Below are 9,654 nucleotides of genomic sequence, written 5' to 3' on the forward strand. Positions count from 1 at the left end.
CGCAATCGTACAATCACAATCATACAATCATAATCATACAATCACAATCATACAATCACAATCATACAATCACAATCATACAAACACAATCATACAATCACAATCATATAATCACAATCATACAATCACAACCATACAATCACAATCATGCAAACACAATCACAGTCAAACAATCACTATGATACAGTTACAATCATACAATCACAATCATACAATCACAATCATACAATCAATATCATACAATCACAATCATACAATCACAATCATACAATCCCAAACATACAATCACAATCATACAATCACAATCATACAATCACAATCACACAATCACTACCATACAATCACAATTATGCAATCACAATCATACAATCACCATAATACAATCACAAATATACAATCAGAATCACACTATCACAATCATACAATCACAATCATACAATCACAATCATACAATCACTATCATAGAATCACAATCATAGAATCACAATCATACAATCACAATCGTACAATCACAATCATACAATCATAATCATACAATCACAATCATACAATCACAATCATACCATCACAATCATACAATCACAATCATGCAATCACAATCATACAATCACAATCATACAATAACCATAATACAATCACAAATATACAATCAGAATCACACTATCACAATCATACAATCACAATTATACAATCACAATTATACAATCACAATCATAGAATCACAATCATACACTCACAATCATACAATCACAATCATACAATCACAACCGTACAATCACAATCATACAACCATAATCATACAATCACAATCATACAATCAAAATCATACAATCACAGTCATTCAATCACAATCATACAATCCCAATCATACAATCACAATCATACAATCACAATCATACAATCAGAATCATACAATCACAATCATACAATCACAATCATACAATCACAATCATGGAATCACAAATATACAATCAGAATCACACTATCGCAATCACACAATCACAATTATACAATCACAATCATAGAATCACAATCATACACTCACAATCATACACTCACAATCATACAATCACAATCATACAATCACAATCATACAATCACAATCATACAATTACAATCATACATTCACAATCACACAATCACAATCACACAATCACAATCACACAATCACAATCGTACAATCACAAATATACAATCAGAATCACACTATCACAATCATACAATCACAATCATACAATCACAATCATACAATCACAATCATACAACCACAATCTTACAATCTTAATCATACAATCACAATCATACAACCACAATCATACAATCCCAATCTGACAATCGCAATCATACAATTAGAATCATACAAAAACAATCGCATAATCACAATCTTACAATCACAATGTTACAATTACAATCAAACAATCACAATCATACAATCAGAATCATACAATGACAATCATACAATCACAATTATACAATCACAATCATACAATCACAATCATACACCCACAATCATAGAATCACAATCATACAATCACAATCATACAATCACAATCACACAATCACTACCATACAATCACAATTATGCAATCACAATCATACAATCACCATAATACAATCACAAATATACAATCAGAATCACACTATCACAATCATACAATCACAATCATACAATCACAATCATACAATCACTATCATAGAATCACAATCATAGAATCACAATCATACAATCACAATCGTACAATCACAATCATACAATCATAATCATACAATCACAATCATACAATCACAATCATACCATCACAATCATACAATCACAATCATGCAATCACAATCATACAATCACAATCATACAATCACCATAATACAATCACAAATATACAATCAGAATCACACTATCACAATCATACAATCACAATTATACAATCACAATTATACAATCACAATCATAGAATCACAATCATACAATCACAATCATACAATCACAATCATACAATCACAACCGTACAATCACAGTCATACAACCATAATCATACAATCACAATCATACAATCAAAATCATACAATCACAATCATTCAATCACAATCATACAATCCCAATCATACAATCACAATCATACAATCACAATCATACAATCACAATCATGGAATCACAAACACACAATCACTGACATACAGTCACAATCATACAATCACAATCATACAATCAGAATCGTACAATCAGAATCGTACAATAACTATCATACAATCGCAATCATTCAATAGCGATCATGCAGTCACAGTCATACAATCGCAATGCTGCAACACAATCATACAATCACAATCACACGATCACAATCGTACAATCACAATCTTGCGATCACAATCGTACAATCACAATCATACAATCACCATAATGCAATCACAAATGTACAATCAGAATCACATTATCACAATCATACAATCACAATCATACAATCACAATCATACAATCACAATCATACAATCACTATCATAGAATCACAATCATAGAATCACAATCATACAATCACAATCATACAATCACAATCAAACAATCACAATCATACAGTCACAATCATACAATCACAATCGTACAATCACAATCATACAATCATACTCATACAATCACAATCATACAATCACAATCGTACAATCACAATCGTACAAGAAAAATCGTACAATCACAGTCATACAATCATAATCATGCAATCACAATCATACAATCACAATCATAAAATCACAATCATACAATCACAATCATACAGCCACAATCATACAACCACAATCATGCAATCACAATCACAATCAAACATTCACTATGATACAGTTACAATCATACAATCGCTATCATACAATCGCAATCACACAATCAATATTATACAATCACAATTATACAATCACAATCATACTATCACAATCACACACTCAGAATCATACAATCACAATCATAAAATCACAATCGTACAATCACAATCATACAATCACCATAATGCAATCACAAATGTACAATCAGAATCACATTATCACAATCATACAATCACAATCATACAATCACAATCATACCATCACAATCATACAATCACAATCATACAATCATACTCATACAATCACAATCATACAATCACAATCGTACAATCACAATCGTACAAGAAAAATCGTACAATCACAGTCATACAATCATAATCATACAATCACAATCATACAATCACAATCATGCATTCACAATCATACAATTGACAATCAGAAAATCACAATCACACAATCACAATCACAATTATACAATCACAATCATGCAATCACAATCATACAATCACAATCATACAATCAAAATCATACAAACACAATCATACAATCACAATCATATAATCACAATCATACAATCACAACCATACAATCACAATCATGCAATCACAGTCACAACCAAACAATCACTATGACACAGTTACAATCATACAATCACTATCATACAATCACAATCACACAATCACTATTATACAATTACAATTATAAAATAACAATCATACTATCACATTCATACAATCACAATCACACTCACACAATCACTATCATACAATTACAATCATACAATCACAATCATACAATCACAATCATAAAATCACAATCATACAATCACAATCATACAATTAAAATCACACAATCACAATCATACAATCACAATCATACAATCACAATCATACAACCACAATCTTACAATCTTAATCATACAATCACAATCATACACCCACAATCATATAATCGCAATCTGACAATCGCAATCATACAATTAGAACCATGCAAACACAATCGCATAAGCACAATCTTACAATCACAATCTTACAACTACAATCATACAATCATAATCACACAACTGCAATCATACAACCACAATCTTACAATCACAATCATACGGTCACAATCATACAATCACAATTATGCAATCACAATCACACAATCACAATCATAAAATCGCAATCATACAGTCACAATCATACATTCGACAATCATAGAATCACAATCCTGCAATTACTATCACGCAAATAGAATCCTACAACCACAATCATACAATAAGGGTCATAGAGACAGAATCATATAACCACCATCTTACATTCACAAGCAGTCAATCACAATCATAGAATCACAATTGTACATTCACAATCCTGCAATCACAATCATTCAACCACAATCATACAATCACAATCCTACAATCACAATCATACAATCACAATCATACAATCACAATCATACAATCACAATCATACAATCACAATCCTACAATCACAATCATACACTCACAATCATACAATCACAATCATACAATCACAATCATACAATCACTATCATAGAATCACTATCATAGAATCACAATCATAGAATCACAATCATAAAATCACAATCGTACAATCACAATCATACAATCATAATCATACAATCACAATCATACAATCACAATCATACAATCACCATAATACAATCACAAATATACAATCAGAATCACACTGTCACAATCATACAATCACAATTATACAATCACAATTATACAATCACAATTATACAATCACAATCATAGAATCACAATCATACACTCACAATCATACAATCACAATCATGCAATCACAATCATACAATCACAATCATACAATCACCATAATACAATCACAAATATACAATCAGAATCACACTATCACAATCATACAATCACAATCATACAATCACAATCATACAATCACTATGATAGAATCACAATCATAGAATCACAATCATACAATCACAATCATACAATCCCAATCATACAATCACAATCATACAATCACAATCATACAATCACAATCATACAATCACAATCATACAATCACAATCATACAATCACAATCATACAATCACAATCATACAATCACAATCATACAATCACAATCATGGAATCACAAACACACAATCCCTGACATACAGTCACAATCATACAATCACAATCATACAATCAGAATCGTACAATCAGAATCGTACAATAACTATCATACAATCGCAATCATTCAATAGCGATCATGCAGTCACAGTCATACAATCGCAATGCTGCAACACAATCATACAATCACAATCACACGATCACAATCGTACAATCACAATCTTGCGATCACAATCGTACAATCACAATCATACAATCACCATAATGCAATCACAAATGTACAATCAGAGTCACATTATCACAATCATACAATCACAATCATACAATCACAATCATACAATCACTATCATAGAATCACAATCATAGAATCACAATCATACAATCACAATCATACAATCAAAATCATACAAACACAATCATACAATCACAATCATATAATCACAATCATACAATCACAACCATACAATCACAATCATGCAATCACAGTCACAACCAAACAATCACTATGACACAGTTACAATCATACAATCACTATCATACAATCACAATCATACAATCACAATCATACAATCACAATCATACAATCACAATCACACACTCAGAATCATACAATCACAATCATAAAATCGCAATCGTACAATCACAATCATACAATCATAATCATACAATCACAATCATACAATCACAATCATACAATCACAATCATACAAACACAATCATACAATCACAATCATATAATCACAATCATACAATCACGACCATACAATCACAATCATGCAATCACAATCACAGTCAAACAATCACTATGATACAGTTACAATCATACAATCACAATCATACAATCACAATCATACAATCAATATCATACAATCACAATCATACAATCACAATCATACAATCCCAAACATACAATCACAATCATACAATCACAATCATACAATCACAATCACACAATCACTACCATACAATCACAATTATGCAATCACAATCATACAATCACCATAATACAATCACAAATATACAATCAGAATCACACTATCACAATCATACAATCACAATCATACAATCACAATCATACAATCACTATCATAGAATCACAATCATAGAATCACAATCATACAATCACAATCGTACAATCACAATCATACAATCATAATCATACAATCACAATCATACAATCACAATCATACCATCACAATCATACAATCACAATCATGCAATCACAATCATACAATCACAATCATACAATCACCATAATACAATCACAAATATACAATCAGAATCACACTATCACAATCATACAACCACAATTATACAATCACAATTATACAATCACAATCATAGAATCACAATCATACACTCACAATCATACAATCACAATCATACAATCACAACCGTACAATCACAATCATACAACCATAATCATACAATCACAATCATACAATCAAAATCATACAATAACAATCATTCAATCACAATCATACAATCCCAATCATACAATCACAATCATACAATCACAATCATACAATCACAATCATACAATCACAATCATACAATCACAATCATACAATCAATATCATACAATCACAATCATACAATCACAATCATACAATCCCAAACATACAATCACAATCATACAATCACAATCATACAATCACAATCACACAATCACTACCATACAATCACAATTATGCAATCACAATCATACAATCACCATAATACAATCACAAATATACAATCAGAATCACACTATCACAATCATACAATCACAATCATACAATCACAATCATACAATCACTATGATAGAATCACAATCATAGAATCACAATCATACAATCACAATCATACAATCCCAATCATACAATCACAATCATACAATCACAATCATACAATCACAATCATACAATCACAATCATACAATCACAATCATACAATCACAATCATACAATCACAATCATGGAATCACAAACACACAATCCCTGACATACAGTCACAATCATACAATCACAATCATACAATCAGAATCGTACAATCAGAATCGTACAATAACTATCATACAATCGCAATCATTCAATAGCGATCATGCAGTCACAGTCATACAATCGCAATGCTGCAACACAATCATACAATCACAATCACACGATCACAATCGTACAATCACAATCTTGCGATCACAATTGTACAATCACAATCATACAATCACCATAATGCAATCACAAATGTACAATCAGAATCACATTATCACAATCATACAATCGCAATCATACAATCACAATCATACAATCACAATCATACAATCACTATCATAGAATCACAATCATAGAATCACAATCATACAATCACAATCATACAATCAAAATCATACAAACACAATCATACAATCACAATCATATAATCACAATCATACAATCACAACCATACAATCACAATCATGCAATCACAGTCACAACCAAACAATCACTATGACACAGTTACAATCATACAATCACTATCATACAATCACAATCATACAATCACAATCATACAATCACAATCATACAATCACAATCACACACTCAGAATCATACAATCACAATCATAAAATCGCAATCGTACAATCACAATCATACAATCATAATCATACAATCACAATCATACAATCACAATCATACAATCACAATCATACAAACACAATCATACAATCACAATCATATAATCACAATCATACAATCACAACCATACAATCACAATCATGCAATCACAATCACAGTCAAACAATCACTATGATACAGTTACAATCATACAATCACAATCATACAATCACAATCATACAATCAATATCATACAATCACAATCATACAATCACAATCATACAATCCCAAACATACAATCACAATCATACAATCACAATCATACAATCACAATCACACAATCACTACCATACGATCACAATTATGCAATCACAATCATACAATCACCATAATACAATCACAAATATACAATCAGAATCACACTATCACAATCATACAATCACAATCATACAATCACAATCATACAATCACTATCATAGAATCACAATCATAGAATCACAATCATACAATCACAATCGTACAATCACAATCATACAATCATAATCATACAATCACAATCATACAATCACAATCATACCATCACAATCATACAATCACAATCATGCAATCACAATCATACAATCACAATCATACAATCACCATAATACAATCACAAATATACAATCAGAATCACACTATCACAATCATACAACCACAATTATACAATCACAATTATACAATCACAATCATAGAATCACAATCATACACTCACAATCATACAATCACAATCATACAATCACAACCGTACAATCACAATCATACAACCATAATCATACAATCACAATCATACAATCAAAATCATACAATCACAATCATACAATCACAATCATACAATCACAATCATACAATCACAATCATACAATCACAATCATGGAATCACAAATATACAATCAGAATCACACTATCGCAATCACACAATCACAATTATACAATCACAATCATAGAATCACAATCATACACTCACAATCATACAATCACAATCATACAATCACAATCATACAATCACAATCATACAATCACAATCATACAATTACAATCATACATTCACAATCACACAATCACAATCACACAATCACAATCACACAATCACAATCACACAATCACAATCGTACAATCACCACAATACAATCACAAATATACAATCAGAATCACACTATCACAATCATACAATCGCAATCATACAATCACAATCATACAATCACAATCATACAACCACAATCTTACAATCTTAATCATACAATCACAATCATACAACCACAATCATACAATCCCAATCTGACAATCGCAATCATACAATTAGAATCATACAAAAACAATCGCATAATCACAATCTTACAATCACAATGTTACAATTACAATCAAACAATCACAATCATACAATCAGAATCATACAATGACAATCATACAATCACAATTATACAATCACAATCATACAATCACAATCATACACCCACAATCATAGAATCACAATCATACAATCACAATCATACAATCACAATCACACAATCACTACCATACAATCACAATTATGCAATCACAATCATACAATCACCATAATACAATCACAAATATACAATCAGAATCACACTATCACAATCATACAATCACAATCATACAATCACAATCATACAATCACTATCATAGAATCACAATCATAGAATCACAATCATACAATCACAATCGTACAATCACAATCATACAATCATAATCATACAATCACAATCATACAATCACAATCATACCATCACAATCATACAATCACAATCATGCAATCACAATCATACAATCACAATCATACAATCACCATAATACAATCACAAATATACAATCAGAATCACACTATCACAATCATACAATCACAATTATACAATCACAATTATACAATCACAATTATACAATCACAATCATAGAATCACAATCATACACTCACAATCATACAATCACAATCATACAATCACAACCGTACAATCACAATCATACAACCATAATCATACAATCACAATCATACAATCAAAATCATACAATCACAATCATTCAATCACAATCATACAATCCCAATCATACAATCACAATCATACAATCACAATCATACAATCACAATCATGGAATCACAAACACACAATCACTGACATACAGTCACAATCATAC

The sequence above is a fragment of the Megachile rotundata genome, chromosome 12 (genome assembly GCF_050947335.1).
Source record: "Megachile rotundata isolate GNS110a chromosome 12, iyMegRotu1, whole genome shotgun sequence".
Classification (NCBI taxonomy): Eukaryota; Metazoa; Arthropoda; class Insecta; order Hymenoptera; family Megachilidae; genus Megachile; species Megachile rotundata.